General features: G+C 39.6%; 1 pseudogene; it reads right to left on the bottom strand.

Annotated features, from left to right (window-relative positions):
- Window positions 1–1,368: 1,368 nt before the first annotated feature.
- LOC148570770 (uncharacterized) lies at window positions 1,369–8,872 on the bottom strand (annotated as a pseudogene).
- Between the last annotated feature and the right edge of the window lie 11,727 nt (window positions 8,873–20,599).

Raw genomic sequence — 20,599 nt, 5'->3', positions numbered from 1 at the left:
CAAGTAATATAATTTTCCAAATTCAAAGCTTCTAAAATAACTTTTCAAATGAAACCTCAGATTTTTATAAAATTTCGGCAGCACCTCCCCTAAAACTCGGACTCAGCCACCCTTACGGGTTCCCTCTTTTCAACATCTCATCAAACTTTCTCATCAATTATCACAACAGGAGATTCTCAATCAATCAGAAATTCATAATTCGCAATAATCAACAATTAAATCATAGTCCGCAATTTCCACATAATCCATCTATCCCACTTCCATCTCATCAATTTATAACTATTTTCATAAGTCATAGAATCCTTTTAAATTAAACTCAATCAATTCTCCATCCGTTTATCAACAACTATCATAAAAGATTCTCAATAATTATCTTATCATAATTCAGTTTAAGAACTAACATCCTTTCATCCATTAAAATCAGAATTTTACCCAGTCATCATTTATTTTAAAAGTAAACCAGTCTAACTTTAAAAACTCATAACTAATTTTCCAAAACCATTCTTCAATCAGTCACCAACCAAATCCACTACCGTTACAATATATCAAATAACCAGCACATCATTCAATTCAATATAAATCCGTCAAAGATCAGAATTTCAGTCAATTTGCAACCATCAAGCAAACCAGCCTATGGCAACCAGCTCAACATAATCAAATAACAGGATTCTCAGTAATTCCAAACAATCAGAAAATCGGTAACAGTTACAGCCTCAAATCAAAATCAATATCATCAATTGATCACTTACAACCATGAAACCGGCCACAATCACAGCCAAGTCAGAATCAATAAATCATGACACAGAAAATTAGTCTAACCATTACAAAATTATTTATATACTCTTAAAATTTACTATATTATTTCAGAAAATCGGGTTCTCAAGACAGTTTATTCCTTTAAGTTCTAATCCTTCAATAACCACTAAAATGAATTTCAGCCAGTCACAAGTCAAATTCACAGCCATTCATATATATCAGATAACTAAAATCAACAGTAAGCACTTATCCTCAATAATTAGAATATAACCACACACCTAAAATCAGAATTTTCAACAATTACATCAAAATCAGAAAACCAATATCAATCATAGCCTCAACCAGAATTAATCTATCACTCACAACAAGAACACCCAATGATATTCACAGCCACACTCTAAAATCAATAAATTAGTTGAAATACTAGAAAATCATCTCAATACCAAACTTAATCCAAATTTCACAATCTCAAATCAATCAAGCTTATTTCTATCAATTAATCGTAATTATGAATTATTTGCAATTACTCACTAAACCTCATTGGCATTCATAAGTTAAAACTGTTAATTTTGAAATAAATCCCCTACCTCAGAGTGTCGAAATTTGCAGAATTTAAATGCGACACACCCAATATTTCAAATCCACAGCAGCAGCGGTAGTTTTGGCATCTCTAATCGACAACAGCGGCACTCTGTTAGGTTCTGACATCCGTTTTGTCCCCTTGGCAGCAAACACAGTGTTCTTGGGCAACTTCAGTAACAATTTCCAGCACTCATTTTGTTTCCTGGGTAGCAACCATGGTGGTTTTGAGCAGCTCCAGTGATGGTGGAAAGCTTCAGCATCAGCCAAATAGCAGCAGTAACAATTCAGAGTAGGGCCAGAACAGGGCCAGGCCAATAATAACAGTTCTAGCAGCGGCGGTTGCGTCTTCTCGGATTCCAGAAACCAGAGGCAGAAGCATAACTGGCTGGCTTCTCCATTTGGTCCTCCAATGATGATGTCCGGCGATGCAACGGCTCGGCGACGGCGACGGCTACGAAGGGCACGAACGGCGACACTGGAATGATGGCGATGGAACCCTCGTAGTGTTGGTTGTGGACTGGTGGCGACAGCGGCGTGGAGCACAACTCCTCTCCTTGGTGGCGACCCTGACCCGCGTTCGTTCTCTCTCTCTGCTGGCCCCTCAACGACGACGGCGGGCGAGCTCCAGGGCAACGGTAGTGACGGCGGGACAAGACGCGACGGCAGCTTCTCGACAGTGGCGAGCTCGCAGCAATGGCGACAATGGAGACGTGGCGGGACGAGGTTGAACGGTGACGCTGCAGTTCACGAGGATGACGATGATGGTGGCACGGGCTCCTTGCGGCGGCAGTAGGGCAGCAGCTCTTCCCTCTCTATTTCCTCTCTGTTTCTGTTTCTACGTAGGTTTAGGAAGAAGGGGGGTTTGGGCGGCTGAAGGGAGAAGAAAATGGGTAGGTTAGGGTTTCTGATTAGGAACTTAGGGTTTCCAATTTGGGAAATTAGGGTTTCTGAGTTTGATTTGGGAATTAGGGTTAGAAATTAGGATTTTATAAAGAAATAAGGATAGATATGAATATATATTTTGATAAAATTGGAGGGTAGGATAATTTTAAAATCAAATGTACTCTATTAAAAAAATATTTAGGAACATTATTTATCATCATATTGCTAAGTTCAATCAATTATTTCTAATTTAAAATATAAAATAAATATATTAATCACCTTTTTATAAAATATGGTTTAGCTCAATATTAGTTATTCAAATTAAATGATAACTTTTCATTATTTTTCTATCTCCGAAACTTTAGTTTCAATTTACAAAATAGCTAATTATAATAAAAATTGTACTTGAACGTTAATTAACTTAAACTTAAAGTATTTATAAAAATCAATCTAATCATTTCTAATAAAATAATTTCTAGGAGTTCAAATTAATAACATAATTCATTCAAAATAGAATTTATTTAAATTAAATTATACAATTCTTCTTATTTTTCAATTATCAAAATTATAATTTCAATCATACCAAATATCTAATAAAGATTATATAAAAATTCTAATTAATTTAAACTTCAATTATCATGAAACTCTATTTAATTACCTTTAGTAAAATAATTTTCTTAAAATAAAATTATCAACAAATAAAATAAATCACAAATAACTAATTATTTGATTTTCAAAAACTAGGGTTGTTACACTTTGGATCTTGAGTTTGAAGCAGTTATCCTCTTCAGTGGGCTTAGCTTTACTTGGAGAGAGAAAGTGTGAAGTAGGCAGGGTATTTAGCTCAGGACGTTAGTGGCGTTAACGTTAAGTGAGAGTGTGGGTTCGAGAACGTTAGTGACAATCACCTTTTTCACTAACGTTCCTAACCCAGGGATGATCCACGTTAACTTCAACGTTAGTGGCACCAACGTGACTACTAACGTTGCCTCTTGGTCCTTCGCACACGTTATTGGGACTCACCTTTTCCAATAACGTTGAGAGTCCTCCCTTCCCCTACGTTAGAGTTCACGTTAACTTAGTTAACGTGGCTCTTAACGTAGGCTTGCCAATCCTTCGAGAACGTTAATGACACTTACCTTTGTCATTAACGTTCCAAGATGCCCCTACTTCCCACGTTAGAATCCACGTTAACTAAGTTAACGTGGCTTCTAACGTGGTGATGATAGCCATCTCCAACGTTAGTGACAAAGGTGAGTGTCACTAACGTTGGCTCATCATCCTTTCCTCCACGTTAGCTTCCACGTTCTTTCTCCACGTTAGCTTCCACGTTAACTAAGTTAACGTGGGAGTTAACGTGACTCAAAGTGGCTCATTCCAACGTTAGTGACAAAAGTGAGTGTTACTAACGTTGGCCATTCTTTTGCTTTCCAACGTTAGAGTCCACGTTAACTAAGTTAACGTGGCCCTTAACGTGGCCAATATGAGCTTGGTCCAACGTTAGTGAAAAGGTGAGTGTCACTAACGTTGGCTCCACTTTCTTCTTCCACGTTACACGTTAACATAGTTAACGTGACTCTTAACGTGGGCTATGATGGCTTCGAGGACATTATTGGCGATTACTTTTCTCATTAACGTTGCAAGCTAGCTCCCATTCCACGTTAGGGTCACGTTAGTTAGACTAACGTGGCTGCTAACGTGGTTCTTTCTTGCTTCCTTTGTCCTGAAATCAAACAATAAAGTGCATCAAAGTTCTAATCCTCATCATGAGACATGCATCATCCAATTTGTCATTTAATTCATGCAAAATTCTCATGAAATCATGTAAAGTGCACCATGCTTGCTTGAATCAAGATGTAAGTGAATTTTTACCCAAAACTTGCTTATTTCCTAAGAAAATGCATGAAACTACCCTAAAACAATAAAGAAAAGGTCAGTGAAACTGGCCAAAATGCCCTGGCATCACAACACCAAACTTAAAGCTTGCTTGTCCCTAAGCAAGTACTGGAACAAGAGAATGATGAATGAAATGCCAAGAGAAATGAGTCATTATTGTGGAAGTCATGTCCTTGGTTTTATGGTGGTTTCATGCATAGCAACTTAGGTTCATTCCTTCACTGGCTTTTAGACCTTTATCATGTCCTGGAATACCCACTTGACTGCACCTTATGAAACTTTTATTCATTGATCCTTTTTGTCATGTCAGGGCTTATTTGTGTTCTTAGACTAGGTGCTCTGTGAGGGGGCGGCTCTTTAAGATAAGCTTTCAGCCAGCACTCCTGAACCAATTGGTTCAAGGTGCTAGGTGTTAAGACACCCCTAAGGACTTACTCCCTCAAGTATCTTTCCTCCATACATACACACCACAAGCACTTGGTTTGTTATTTTCTTTTCTTGAGACATTGGTGTCCAGCACTTCTTTGGGTTACTAAGCGTTCTATAGCAAAGGTTACTCTTGTTAGTGGACTTTCAGCTGATAATCCCGAGTTAGTTAACCCAAGTTACCAAGTGATAAGGCACCCCTAAGAGCTTATTCATCCAAGTAAATCCCTTACACAGGAACGCCACAGACACTTGCCTCAAGATTCAAGCCCTTGGTGCCTAGCCTTATTTCTTACTCTTTTTCTTTTATTCTTTAACTTTCATTTTTTTATTTTTTTTTCTTATTCGGATCTTATTATTTAGCTAGTCTTATGGGGTGTGTTTCAAGCATATAATTCAGGACAGATAGTTGCCTTCCCACCTTATTGGTGAACCAACTTAGCTAATCTATTACCACACCACAAGATTAGGAACTTACTTCACAATATGGATTCCACTCTGGTCTTTGATAACACACATTCTCTTTTTATTTGATTAAAAAGGGGACAAGCATACAAATAAGCAAGGTGAAGATGCAGTAGGTATCGTGGACAACACACATATGACAAAAGCAATAAAAACAAACATTAAATTCTAATGATTTAAACTAATGAGTAACTATTAATCAAGGGTACCTTGGGACTTCCAATTTTTTTAGCATTTCAAGTATATGGAATTAAGTAACAATACGACCTTCGGGTGATGGTTTCTAGCTGTCCCCTTGTTGTCATCATCCATAGTTTTTTGCTCCTTCATTTCCTTGGATGATGGTGCACCATTTCCTCAGAAGGCTCTTGCAAAGTTATTGGAAGTTGCTTGTTCCCAAAGCACTTGAGAAATAGTTAGCTTGCATGTATGCTTGTGAATTTCTGAACTTAATTTGGTGTGTGAACACGAAACATAGTTACTTGCCTAGTACAACAGATTGTATACTTGCAGAGAGCCTCATACGTTGTTATTAACTAAGCAACTATTAACTAAAGACTAAACTACTGCTAAGTGGTTCCCCTGATTAGTTGGAGCTAGCATTTTGCCATTGGAGTGTAATGTGATTCTAACTAATATTTTCGGTGGAACACCAAACTTAGAATTACACTTTCACTCTTGGATTATTTTGGTGTGAAACACCAAACTTAGCTCCTTGTAATACAGGGGAAACAACTTGTGGTCTTTATTCAAATGACGATGAAAAAGAAACGACCTTAGGTTGGGTTGCCTCCCAACAAAGCGCTCTTTTAGCGTCGCTAGCTCGACGATCCCTCCATTACTTGAGATGATACTTCACTTTGGGGTTTTTTCCCATGTTGCCCATATAGTGTTTGAGCCTTTGTCCATTCATAGTGAAAGTCCTCTCAAAACTTTCATCCATGATTTCTATGTGTCCATATGGGGAGACTTTTGTGACAAGAAAGGGTCCTGACCACCTTGATTTGAGTTTTCCTGGGAACAGTCTCAATTTGGATTTGTAGAGGAGTACTTGCTGCCCGTTTGCGAAACTCCTGGGTGCCAGATGGAGGTCATGCCTTCTTTTCGCCTTTTCTTTATAAATCTTGGCATTTTCATAAGCTTCAGATCTAAATTCCTCCATCTCTTGCAACTGCAGAATTCTCTTTGCACTAGCAGCAATGCTGTCAAAATTTAGTATCTTGAGAGCCCAGAGAGCTTTGTGTTCCAGCTCCAGTGGTTGGTGACAAGCTTTCCCATACACCAGTTGATATGGGGACATCCTGAGTGGTATTTTGAATGCTGTTCTGTATGCTCAAAGAGCGTCATCCAGCTTCTTCGACCAATCCTTTCTTGATGCTCCTACAGTCTTTTCCAAAATCCTTTTGAGCTCTCTATTAGATATCTCAATTTTCCCACTTGTTTGGGGATGGTAAGGCGTTGCAACCTTATGTTTCACCCTGTATTGTAGGAGAAGAGCTTCTAGTGGTCTGTTACAAAAGTGGCTCCCTCCATCACTGATGAGTGCTCGTGGGACTCCAAACCGGCTAAAAATATTCTTCCTAAGGAAGTTCATGACCACCTTGTTATCATTTGTTGGGGTTGCAATAGCCTCCACCCACTTGGAAACGTAGTCCACTGCCACCAAAATGTACTTGTTTGAATATGAGGTTGGGAATGGTCCCATGTAATCGATTCCCCATACATCAAACAGTTCCAGTTCTAAGATGAAATTCTATGGCATCTCATTTCTTCTGGGCAAGTTTCCAGCTCTTTGGCATTCATTGCAGTTCTTTACTAGTTCTTTGGCATCCTTGAAAAAGGTGGGCCAAAAGAATCCGCTTTGTAACACTTTGGCTGCAGTTCTGTCCCCTCCAAAATGGCCTCCATAGCATGAGCCGTGGCAATACAACAGGACCTCTCGTCTTTCTTCTTCTGAAACACATCTTCTCAGGATTCCATCTGAACACTTCTTGAAGAGATATGGATCATCCCAGACAAAATATTTTGCATCATTTATGAGCTTTCTTTTTTGATGTTTGTTGATCTCTGGAGGTAAAGCCCCAGTTGCCCTGAAGTTGGCGATGTATGCAAACCATGGTGCTTTGTGAACTGTCATCAACTGCTCATCAGGAAAGAGCTCATTTACACTTGTATCATGTGCTCCACCTTTATCATGAGGGATTCTGGATAGGTAATCTGCTACCTTGTTCTCCACTCCTTTCTTGTCTCTAATTTCAATATTGAATTCCTACAATAATAAGATCCATCTTATTAGTCTTGGTTATGATTCTTGCTTGGCAAACAAATATTTAAGTGTTGTGTGATCTGTGAAAACAATCACTTTAGCACCAATGAGGTATGATCTAAACTTGTCAAATGCAAAAACTATTGCTAGCAACTCCTTTTCAGTAGTGGTATAGTTTCTTTGAGTGTCATTAAGGACTTTGCTAGCATAGTAGATCACATGGACTAAGTTATCTTTCCTCTGCCCTAGCACGGCCCCAACTGCAAAATCAGATGCATCACACATTAGTTCAAAAGGTAGGTTCCAATCAGGTGGGGAAATGATAGGGGCAGAGGACAGCCTCTGTTTCAAATTTTCGAATGCTAGCATGCATTTTTCATCGAAGACAAACGGTGTATCAGATACAAGGAGATTGCTTAAGGGCTTGACTATCTTTGAAAAATCTTTAATAAACCTCCTGTAAAAGCCAGCATGCCCTAAAAAACTCCTAATTGCCTTGGCATCACTGGGTGGGGAAAGTTTTTCAATAAGTTCCACCTTAGCTCTGTCAACCTCAATGCCTTGGTTAGAAACCTTATGGCCAAGGACTATTCCTTTAGTTACCATAAAGTGACATTTCTCTAAGTTCAGGACTAGATTGGTCTCTTGGCACCTTTTCAATACCAAGGCTAGGTGATTTAAGCAACTAAGAGAGGAATCTCTGAATACCGAAAAATCATCCATAAAGACTTCAATGAATTTCTCTATCATATTCGAGAATATAGATAGCATGCAGCGTTGGAAAGTTGCAGGCGCATTACATAGCCCAAATGGCATGCGCCTGTAAGCAAACACTCCATATGGGCAAGTAAATGAGGTTTTCTCTTGGTCTCTGGGATCAACCACTATTTGGTTATATCCTGAATAACCGTCGAGAAAACAATAATATGAGTGTCCTGCGAGTCTTTCCAACATCTGATCTACGAATGGAAGGGGGAAATGATCTTTTTGTGTAGCTTCATTTAGTTTTCTGTAGTCTATGCACATCCTCCATCTTGTGACGGTCCTGGTGGGGATTAGTTCATTGCTCTCATTGGGAACTACAGTGATTCCTCCTTTTTTCGGAACAACATGCATGGGGCTGACCCAGGGGCTGTCTGAGATTGGGTAGATTACCCCTCCCTGCCACAACTTTATAATTGGGTTTAGCCTCCTTTGGGATTGAATGGATGGTTTGGCATCATCTTCCAACAGTATTTTATGCATGCATATGGCCGAACTAATCCCTTTCAGGTCAGCGAGGGTCCATCCAATGGCATCTTTATGCTTTCGTAACACTTGGAGCAGTTCATTCTCTTGATCTTGGCTGAGGGATGAGTTTATGATTACTGGGTAGCTTTCATTCTCGCCTAAGTATGCATATTTGAGAGTGGGTGGCAGTGCCTTGAGTTTAAGTTTTGGTGCTTCTAACTTTTCATTCTCTTCCTTTGGTGCACCTTGTATATGAATTTCTGCTATTGCGGCCTCTTCACTAGACGTTGATTCCTCCTCTATCAACCTTTCAGGTTCTTCTTCTTCAAAGCTCTCCTGCTCTGCATCTTCCAGTGAGTCCAACCTCATACATTCTCCCAATTATTCTGGTGGGTAACTCATGGCCTTGAACACATTGAATGTCATCTTTTCATTGTGTAATCTCAGGGTGAGGTTACCTTTTTGGACATCAATGACAGCTCCAGCAGTAGCTAAGAACAGTCTTCCCAAGATGATGAAGGCCTTGGCTTCCTCCTGCATGTCCAACACCACAAAGTCTGCTGGGAAGATGAAATCCCCCACCTTCACCAGCAAATCTTCTACTACACCATGAGGGAACTTGAACGATCGGTCTGCCAGTTGTAGGGCCATTTTTGTTGGCTTAGCCTCCTCGATCTTCATTTTTCTCATCATAGCTACTGACATCAGATTTATGCTGGCTCCTAGGTCACATAGAGCTTTCTCCACTGTGATCTCCCCTATAATACAAGGGATCTGGAAGCTCCCAGGATCCTTCAATTTCTGGGGTAGTTTATGCTGAATGATAGCACTACATTCTTCGGTTAGTATCACAGTTTCGTTGCTCTTCCAACTTCTCTTCTTAGTCATCAATTCCTTCAAGAACTTGGCATAGAGCGGCATTTGCTCTATTGCTTCAGCAAAGGGTATGTTAATCTGTAATTTCTTGAAGATTTCTAAAAATCTGGAGAACTGGCTGTCATCCCCCTTCTTCTTCAGTTGTTGAGGATATGGGACTTTGGGAACATATGGCTTCAGCTCTCCTTCCTTTTGATGTGAGTTGGAGGTGGGGACTTGAACTTCATCTTGTTCCTCCTTCTTTCCAACTGAATCTTTCTCTTGTGGTTGCTTAGGAGTCTCCTTCAATTCCTTTCCACTTCTGAGGGTGATAGCCTGACACTCCTCCCTTTGGTTTGAGTCAGTATCGCTGCGAGGGTTGTGGCTGGGAATTTGCTTGAATAGGTAGCCAATTTGTGTCTCAAGTTTCTTGATGGCAGCATCTTGATTCTGCATATTGGACCGCACTTCTTCTCGGAATGCCTTACTGTCTTGAATCTCCTTGCATATGCCTTCAAGTAGTTTCTCAATCCTTGAGAGTCTGTCATCAGATGATGGTGGGTTGGGATTGGAGTGATGAGAAGGGTTGTTTTGGTTTTGGTATGGATGTGGAGAGGTGTTGTTAGGGTGATGTTGATATGATCTTTGTGTGGAATGTTGGTGAGCCGCATGGTTGTTGGGGTTGTGACGTCTCTGATCTTGGCCTTGATCCTATTGATTTCCCCACCCAAAGTTTGGGTGATTCCTCCAACCAGGGTTGTAGGTCTTGGAGCATGGATCATGGGTCTGCCTGGGTGAGTTTCCAATGTAGTTGGCTTGTTCTTGCTCATCCTTTGCCTCTACATTCACTCCCTCTTGGGTTGCTGATGAGGTGGTGATGGCTGCTACTTGGTTCCTCTCCATTTTCTTGGTGAGGTCAGCCAGCTGCTTAGTAATAAGCTTGTTTTGGGCCAGCAGTGCATCCACATTGTTTAGCTCCATCGCTCCTCTAGTGTTGCCTCTTTCAGAAGCATAGAAGTAGTCATTCTCAGCTACAGTCTCAATGACATCTATGGCTTCTTCAATGGTCTTCTTCTTATTCAGAGATCCCCCGGATGAGTGGTCTACTGTCTTCTTTGATTCATAAGAAAGGCCTTCATAGAAAATGTGTAGCTGCACCCATTCATTGAACATATCGGGTGGACACCTTCTTGTCAGGTCCTTAAACCTCTCCCATGCTTCATATAGAGTCTCACCGTCTTGCTGCTTGAAGGTTTGTACCTCGGCTCTCAGCCTGTTGATCTATTGAGGAGGATAGAATCTTGCCAAGAATTTGTTCACCACATCTTTCCAGGTTGCTAAACTCTCCTTTGGGAAGGATTCTAGCCATTTAGATGCCTTGTCCTTGAGTGAGAAAGGGAACAGAAGTAATCTATAGGTGTCAGGATGAACACCATTAGACTTCACAGTATCACATATCCTCAGGAAGGTGGTTAGATGTTGATTAGGGTCTTCTTGGACACTCCCTCCAAATGAACAATTGTTCTGAACAAGGGTGATGAGATGTGCCTTTAGTTCAAAGTTGTTGGCATGTTTGGTTGGCCTTTGGATGCTACTCCCGTAATTTCCTAAGTTTGGATTGATGTACGAACCCAGAACCCTTCTCTCTTGCCCAGCCTGATGTGCTGGACCTTCTCGGCCATGGTTGTGAGCCTCTTCTTCATGATGGTTCTCCATATTCTCATCCATATCTCGTTCAAAGTACTCCTCCTCTTCCTCAGCACCAACTACTCTCTTTCCTCTTGCTTCCCTCCTTAATCTAAGAAAGGTCCTCTCAGGTTCAGAATCAAAAGAAGTTGAAGTCCCGCTTCTTCTTCCTGTCATACAACCAACAAGGCACAAGCAAGGAAATAGATGCAGAAAGTAATTTCTACAGAAATACTGTTAGTGTGAGTGATGCAATATCAAACAGTTAGTGGGTTAGTGGACTGAATTGTAAACAACTAAGAAAATGGGTAGGGGAAGGGGAAGAAAATAACTGAACAGAAAGTAAAATACTCAAATGAACTTAAATCAAACAAAAGAAAAATGCTCAATCTAGTTATCCTCCAATTTAATCATTGTTGATACAAAATCAATCCCCGGCAACGGCGCCATAAACTTGATGCACGGAAATTTGTCTCTCAACAATTTTCCTTCGGCAAGTATACCGAATTGTCGTCAAGTAAAAACTCACAATAGAGTGAGGTCGAACCCCAGAGGGATTGATTGGTCAAGCAACTTTAATTAGAGGAATGTTCTAGTTGAGCGAAGCAGAATTTTGGTTTGAGAGTTGCAGGAAATTAAATGGCGAGAAAGTAAATAGCAGAAAATGTAAATGCTGAAAGTAAAGAGCTGAAAATAAATGACATAAAGTAAATTGCAGAATCTTAAATGGGAATGGGGAAGATGCACATAAAAGTAAATTGCAAAAATTAAAAAGAATGGGTAAGATCAGAATGGGGAATTTATTGGGTTTAGGAGATGTTGCATTCTCCGGATCAAGTACATTTTCATCTCTTCCTCAATCAATGCGTTCATTGATCTCCTTGGCAATCTTAAGTGATCAAATTACAATTCCTTGTAATTCAATCTCTCAAATCTTGATTAATAGCCAATTCCTTAGTTAATTGCTCATGAGAAGAGATGAAGTATGGTCACTGATTATACCACATGCATTCCCAAATCAAGTGTTGGTAGAATTATAGTCACCATATCCTTCCAACCCCAATTTGGTCCAACATGAGAAAGCATTTCTAGCATGATCTCTTCATTCCTCTTCCAAGGTTCAGAAGAGATCCAAGTATGAATAGCTTCATTTCCAAGATATCTACCCAATTGGATGAAGATTGAAAGCTTTCTAGTAAAATCAAGAGAAAAGATAGAAGAAGAATAATAAAAACTAATATTGATCCATCAAATTACAACAGAGCTCCCTAACCCAATGAAGGGGGTTTAGTTGTTCATAGCTCTGGAAAGGGAAAACAAAGATGGAAGATACATTCTGAAAAATAAACTAGAAAAGCAGAGAAAGTAAAATACAAAGAGTAGTTCTCAAATTTCCTACTCCCCAAAAAAAAGCTCCTTCTCTAATTCAAAACTACCCCTATATATACTACTCTTCTGATCTTCTAGTCGGTTCTTCAAGTCTTGGATATGGGCCTTTGGATCTTGAGTTTGAAGCAGTTATCCTCTTCAGTGGGCTTAGCTTTACTTGCAGAGAGAAAGTGTAAAGTAGGCAGGGTATTTAGCTCAGGACGTTAGTAGCGTTAACGTTAAGTGAGAGTGTGGGTTCGAGAACGTTAGTGACAATCACCTTTTTCACTAACGTTCCTAACCCAGAGATGATCCACGTTAACTTCAACGTTAGTGGCACCAACGTGACTACTAACGTTGCCTCTTGGTCCTTCGCACACGTTATTGGGACTCACCTTTTCCAATAACGTTGAGAGTTCTCCCTTCCTCTACGTTAGAGTCCACGTTAACTTAGTTAACGTGGCTCTTAACGTAGGCTTGCCAATCCTTCGAGAACGTTAGTGACACTTACCTTTGTCACTAACGTTCCAAGATGCCCCTACTTCCCATGTTAGAATCCACGTTAACTAAGTTAACGTGGCTTCTAACGTGGTGATGATAGCCATCTCCAACGTTAGTGACAAAGGTGAGTGTCACTAACGTTGGCTCATCATCCTTTCCTCCACGTTAACTTCCGCGTTAACTAAGTTAACGTGGGAGTTAACGTGGCTCATAGTGGCTCATTGTGGCTCATTCCAACGTTAGTGACAAAGGTGAGTGTCACTAACGTTGGCGATTATTTGCTTTCTCCACGTTAGCTTCCACGTTAACTAAGTTAACGTGGGAGTTAATGTGGCTCAAAGTGGCTCATTCCAACGTTAGTGACAAAGGTGAGTGTTACTAACGTTGGCCATTCTTTTGCTTCCCAACGTTAGAGTCCACGTTAACTAAGTTAACGTGGCCCTTAACGTGGCCAATATGAGCTTGGTCCAACGTTAGTGACAAAGGTGAGTGTCACTAACGTTGGCTCCACTTTCTTCTTCCATGTTAGAGTTCACGTTAACTTAGTTAACATGACTCTTAACGTGGGCTATGATGGCTTCGAGGACGTTATTGGCGATTGCTTTTCTCATTAACGTTGCAAGCTAGCTCCCATTCCACATTAGTTAGACTAACGTGGCTGCTAACGTGGTTCTTTCTTGCTTCCTTTGTCCTAAAATCAAACAATAAAGTGCATCAAAGTTCTAATCCTCATCATGAGACATGCGTCATCCAATTTGTCATTTAATTTATGCAAAATTCTCATGAAATCATGTAAAGTGCACCATGCTTGCTTGAATCAAGATGTAAGTGCATTTTTACCCAAAACTTGCTTATTTCCTAAGAAAATGCATGAAACTACCCTAAAACAGTAAAGAAAAGGTCAGTGAAACTGGCCAAAATGCCCTGGCATCACATATGCATTGACATCTTTGTATATATTTTAGTTTGAGAAAAAAAAAATATATATATATATATATATGAAAAAAATGTATAAAAAGAGAAAAAAAATAATATATATATATAAGAAATAAAAAGGGGACAAAAATTCCCCAAAGTAAAGTTCAATAAAAATCAATGCATATGGAATGTTAATTAAAGAGAATGCATGAGTATGTGAAAAAGTGAGAATCATGGGTAGCTAGGTAGTGTATTAGAATTGTATAGGTTGTTACATGTGTTAGGCGAGAGCTTAGGCTAATCAAAGATACAAATTTCAAGCTCACTTGACCATACGCATCCTTACCTTTACCCTAGCCCCATTACAACCTATGAATAAGTCCTCATGATGAATGTATGCATGCATTGAATAATTGTTGATTGTTAGAAGAAAAACAAATCTTAGAAAGCATGATTAGAGGAGAATTGAGTGAATCGACCCTATACACTTGAGCAACTAGAGCGGATACACTTCCGATGAGGGTTCGATGCTCAATTCCTTGTTCCCGGCTTTCATGAGCTTTTCTTCTTGCAAGTCTATTTGTACTTTATTTTGATATTTTAATCGGTAGAGTTTGTGAGTCGTCATAGGACCTTTGCCCTACTTGCTTATATATGTTCTTGGAGATTGACATACTTTTAACCAAGTAGGTAGAATCATCTTGCACCTAGTTGCATGCATATAGATAGGTTTATATAGTTTATTTGTATTGAATAAATGTTCATACCCTTTTCTTGTCCTTCTTTATTCTTAGCATGAGGACATGCTTGGTTTAAGTGTGGGGAGATTTGATAAACCCCAATTTTGTGGTTTATCTTGTGCTTATTTTGGGTGGTTTTATCAACTTTTCTCACATTTATTCAATGAAATAGCATGGTTTTGTAATTCTCCCTTGATTTGTGCTTAAAGGTGAAAACATGCTTTTTAGGCCTTAAAATAGCTAAATTTAACTCACTTTAATTCCATTCGATGCCTTGATGTGTTTGTTGAGTGATTTCAGGTTCATAAGGCAAGTATTGGATGGAAGAAGTGAGGAGAAAAGCATGCAAAGTGGGAGAACTTATGAACAAATGAAGGAACTGTAAAGCTGTCAAGCCTGACCTCCTGACACTCAATCGACCATAACTTAAGCTACAGAGGTCCAAATGAGGCGGTTCCAGTTGCGTTGGAAAGCTAACATCTGGAGCTTCAAAATGATATAAAATTTTCCATGTACACGTGCATGCCGATTCTGCCCATGGGTCCACTTTAATGAAATCGCCACCAGCGATTTTGCAGCTCATTTTGGGCCCAATCCAACTCATTTCTGATGCTATTAAACCCAAGGATTGAGGGGGGAATGAAGCAAGTAGTCATAGTTTGGTTTTCATCATATTTTAGGGTAGAATTCTAGAGAGAGAAGCTCTCTATTCTCTCTAGAATTTAGGGTAGTTTAGATTTAATTTTCTTAAATCTAACTTTTAATTCTTGTTTTGATTTAGTTTCTCCTTTTAATTTCTTGTTGATACATCTCTACTCTTCTAGTTTTACTTGTCATTTCCTTTATTTTGTCCTCTTTTATGTTTATGAATCCTTGTTGATTCTTATTTTCTTTCAATACAAATTTATGTTTCCATGTTCTTTTATGTTTATCTTAGTTGTCATTGTTGATTTCTTGCAATTGGTAGTTGGTAGATTTATTATTCTTGCAATTTTACCATACTTTCCATTTGTACCCACCAAGTGTTTGACAAAATGCTTGGTTGGGCTTTAGAGTAGATTTTGAGCATTCTTGGCTTGGGAAGAGTAATTAGGCAATCTTGAGTCATAAAAACCCAACTCATGTTGGTGATCTAGAGTTGTTAGCTAATATTGTTTCCATTGACGCTAATCTTTTGCTAATTTAATTAGTAAGTTGATTAGGACTTTTGGATTGAGATTAGCTAGTCTTGTTAGACTTTCTCTCATGGAAGATAACCTATATCTTCTTTCAATGTTGGAGATGATGTAATAAGATAAATTCTTGTTTATTATTGTGGTATGATTGATTAATCTTGTTTGACTTTCTCCCTATTTGTTGGAGTTGACTAAATAAGATGAATTAATCATTGTATGACTAGGATAAGAAGCCTATGATCTCAAACCTTGCCATGAATGTCTCTCTTTATTAATTGCTTCCTTTAATTGCTCTCTTTACTTTTCTTGCACATTTAATTTCTCGGCCTCTTATCAATCAAAATCCCCCTTACCCCTTCATAGCCAATAATTGAGCATTTTATTGCAATTCCTTGTGAGACGACCCAGAGTCTAAATACTTCGGTTAATTCTTATTGGGGTTTGTTACTTGTGACAAAACCATATTTTAATTTGATGTGAGAGTTGTTTGTTGGTTTGGAGCTATGCTTACAACGAAGTAATTCCTTTCTTTAGGAAGAAAATCAAGACCAACAATGATTTTCGTTCATCACTCCACTAGCTCAGTCTTCTGCTGTGGGTGGATCCCCCAAGAGGAAGATCTCTAGCTCCTTATTTTTCGTCACCTTCTCACCATGATATAACTTTAAGCGATGTCCATTAACTTTGATGAATTCAGATCTTGAAGGATGACTCAGGTGAAAAACTCCGTATGGCTCAGCCTTCTCTACTCTATATGGACCTTCCTATTTTTATCTCAACTTGCCTGGCATGAGCCTCAGTCTAGAGTTGTAAAGGAGGACTAAGTCCCCAGGTTGGAACTTTCTCCTCTTGATGTGCTTATCATGTACAGCCTTCATCTTTTCCTTGTACAACCTTGAGTTCTCATAAGGTTCCAGGCGAAGGCTTTCCAATTCTTGCAGTTGCAACTTTCTTTCAGCTCTGGCTTTCTCAAATCTCATGTTGTACTCCTTTACTGCCCAAAAGGCTTTGTGATCTACTTCAACTGGAAGGTGACAGGCTTTTCCATAAACTAAGCAGAAGGGACTCATCCCAATGGGTGTCTTATATGCTATTCTGTATGCCCAGAGTGCATCTTGTAGCCTGGTGCTCCAGTCTCTTCTATGAGGTTTGACTATCTTCTGCAATATACGCTTTATCTCTCTGTTTGACACCTCGGCTTGCCCATTAGTCTGAGGGTGGTAGGCTATTGCTACTTTATGAATTATCCCATGCTTTTTTAGTACTCCTGTTACAAAAATGGGTGCCTTGATCGCTCACGATTGCTCGTGGTGATCCAAAGCGACAAATAATATGGTTTCTAACAAAGGAAACAACAGTGTTAGCATCATCAGTGCGGGTAGGAATTGCTTCCACCCATTTAGAAACGTAATCTACAACTAACAATATATAAAAATAACCATTAGAATTTGGAAATGGACCCATGAAGTCAATGCCCCAAACATCAAAAATTTCACAAAAAAGCATAATCTGTTGAGGCATCTCATCCCTCTTGGATATATTACCAAAACTTTGGCATGGGAAACAAGATTTACAAAATTCAACAGCATCTTTAAAAAGAGTAGGCCACCAGAATCCACAGTCTAAAATTTTCCTAGCTGTTCTTTGAGGGCCAAAATGTCCTCCACTCTCAGATGAGTGGCAGGCCTCTAAAATGGACTGAAATTCTGATTGAGGCACACACCGTCTAATTACCTAGTCAGTGCCATATCTCCATAAATATGGGTCATCCCATGTATAATATTTAGACTCGCTTTTCAGCTTGTCTCTTTGATGCTTAGTAAAGTTTGGAGGAAAAGTGCGGCTAACTAGATAGTTAGCTATAGGTACATACCAACGGACTACTTCAGATACTGCTTGCAGGTTATCAAATGGGAAATTATCATTTATAGGAGTGGAGGTATCCTTAATGTGCTCAAGGCGACTCAAGTGGTCTGCCACTAGATTTTGGTTACCACTCCTATCTTTAATTTCTAAATCAAATTCTTGTAGTAGCAGTATCCAACGTATAAGCCTTGGTTTGGACTCCTTTTTAGCTAATAAATACTTTAGAGCTGCGTGGTCTGAGTACACTACTACTTTAGTACCAAGTAAATAGGCTCAGAATTTATCCAGAGCAAAAATAATAGCAAGAAGCTCTTTCTCAATAGTAGTGTAATTAGACTGAGCAGCGTCTAAAGTCTTAGACACATAAGCAATTACAAAAGGGTCCTTACCTTCACGCTGAGCCAGCGCTGCTCCTACTGCATGGTTGGAAGCATCGCACATGATTTCAAATGGCTGGCTCCAGTCTGGTCCTCTCACAATTGGAGCTTGAATCAGGGCGGTCTTCAGCTTATCAAACGCTTGTTTGCAATCCTCACTGAACTCGAACTCAATATCTTTCTACAGTAGTTTGGATAAGGGTAGTGCTACCTTACTAAAGTCCTTAATGAATCTCCGGTAAAAACCTGCATGGCTAAGGAATGAACGGACTTCCCTCACAAAGGAGGGGTAAGGTAAACTAGAAATAACATCCACCTTTGCTGGATCTACAGAAATGCCCGTATTAGACACAACATGTCCTAATACAATCCCTTGTTTTACCATAAAATGACATTTTTCAAAGTTCAATACAAGGTTTGTACTGACACATCTATCTAATACTCTAGATAAACTATCTAAGCAAAGGCTAAAGGAATCACCATAAACGCTAAAATTATCCATAAAAACCTCCATATAGTCCTCAATAAGGTCAGAGAAAAGACTTATCATGCACCTTTGGAAAGTAGCTGGTGCATTACACAAGCCAAAGGGCATTCTCTTATAAGCATAAGTCCCAAAAAGACATGTAAAAGTAGTCTTTTCCTGATCTTCAGGAGCTATATGGATCTGGAAATAGCCTGCATAACCATCTAAAAAGTAATAATGTGATTTACCTGACAGGCGATCTAGTATTTGATCAATGAATGGAAGGGGTAGTGATCCTTACGAGTGGCTTGGTTGAGACGTCTGTAATCAATGCAGACCCTCCAGGCGTTTTGTACTCTGGTTGTCATGAGCTCTCCATGCTCATTCTTCACTGTAGTGACTCCAGACTTCTTGGGCACCACTTGTACTAGGCTAACCCATTCACTGTCTGAGATGGGGTAGATAATATCTACCTCAAGTAGTCTGGTCACTTCCTTTTTGACAACCTCTAAGATAGTGGGATTCAGTCTTCTCTGGGATTGACGAACAGGTCTTGCTCCCTGTTTTAAAAATATTCTGTGCTCACAAACTTGAGGGTTGATGCCTACTATATCTGCCAAACTCCATCCAATTGCTTTCTTGTGTTTCTTCAGCACACCGAGTAGCTGTTCTTCTTGTTGGGAAGTAAGTTCCCTTGCAATGATAACTGGAAACTTCTGCTTTTCCTCAAGGTAAGCATACTTGAGGTGTGGAGGGAGGGGCTTTAATTCTAATTTCTGCTCGTGGTCAGGCTCTGGATTGTCTGGAGCTGGTGATAATGGTTAAGTACTCTCATTGTCCTCTGAAAATGTCCCCATACTTGGACCTTGTCCTATGTACTTCTCTTCTAATTCCTCCTAGTGAACTTCAGCTACAGTTTCATCAATAATATCGCACTGGAAGATAGAATGATCTTCCGGAGGATGTCTCGTTGCTTCATTTAAGCTGAACTTTACTACTCTGCCATCTATCTCAAAGGAATAAGGTCCTGAGAATGCATCCAGCTTGAACTTTGAAGTCTTCAGGAATGGTCTTCCAAGCAGGATTGATGATGGCCTTCCTGAGTCATTAGAGGGCATTTCCAGGATATAGAAGTCAATGGGAAATGTGAGTCCCTTAATGCTCATTAATACATCTTCAGGAACTCCAACCACTGTAATAATGCTTTTATCTACTAACACAAAATGAGCTATCGACCTTTTTAAGGGAGGGAGCCTCAAAGTATCATATATAGACAAAGGCATTATACTGACGCACGCTCCTAAATCACACATGCAGTCAGAAAATATCACACCACCAATAGTAAAATTAACCATACATGGACCTGGATCACTACACTTTTCAGGTATACCTCCCATTAAGGCAGATATAGAACTACCTAAAGGAATAGTTTCTAATTCATTAATTTTGTCTTTATGTATGCATAAATCTTTTAGAAACTTTGCATATTTAGGTATTTGTTGAATAACATCAAAAAGGGGAACAGTTACCTCAACCTTTTTTAATATCTCTACTATTTTGGGATCAAGTTCCATCTGCTTTCTGGGCTTCCTTGCAATTTGTGGAAATGGAATAGGAAGGACGTTTTCTGCAGCGTCTGCATCCTTTGGTGCTTCCTTCTGTGGTTGGGCTTCTTCTTCTTCAATCATGTCTTGTATGTCCTCTTCTTCTTCAGCATCCTCTACTTCCACCACCTCTTCAGCTGAGGCGTGTTCTGATAGGATTGGCTCCTCCTGATTCCTCTCTTGCAGTGTAGTTCTGGACCTTAGGGTGATGGCATTGATGCCACCCTTTGGATTGGGAAATGGTTGAGAGGGGATTTCACTGGAGCCCAAAGGCTGGTTGTTGGAGTTATTTAGTGATCCAATCTGTGAGATAAGAGCTTACAAGGTAGAATTCAGACCATTTAGAATAGAAGTAAGGTTGTTTTCCATGGCCTGCTGTCTCCGATCAATAGATTGTAGTAACTCATCATTAGAAGATGAAGAGGGATAAGTGATCTGAGAGGTCTGCTGTTGGTTGTGCTGTGGTCCTTGAGATTGCCTCAGGTGAGGTGCTCTGTAAGGCTGGTTCTGGTTCTGCTGCCTGTTGTTGTTATTATTCCA

Source organism: Arachis ipaensis, chromosome B3, assembly GCF_059453495.1.
Source record: "Arachis ipaensis isolate K30076 ecotype BB chromosome B3, ASM5945349v1, whole genome shotgun sequence".
Lineage (NCBI taxonomy): Eukaryota > Viridiplantae > Streptophyta > Magnoliopsida > Fabales > Fabaceae > Arachis > Arachis ipaensis.
This window is presented reverse-complemented; position numbering and strand designations above follow the sequence as displayed.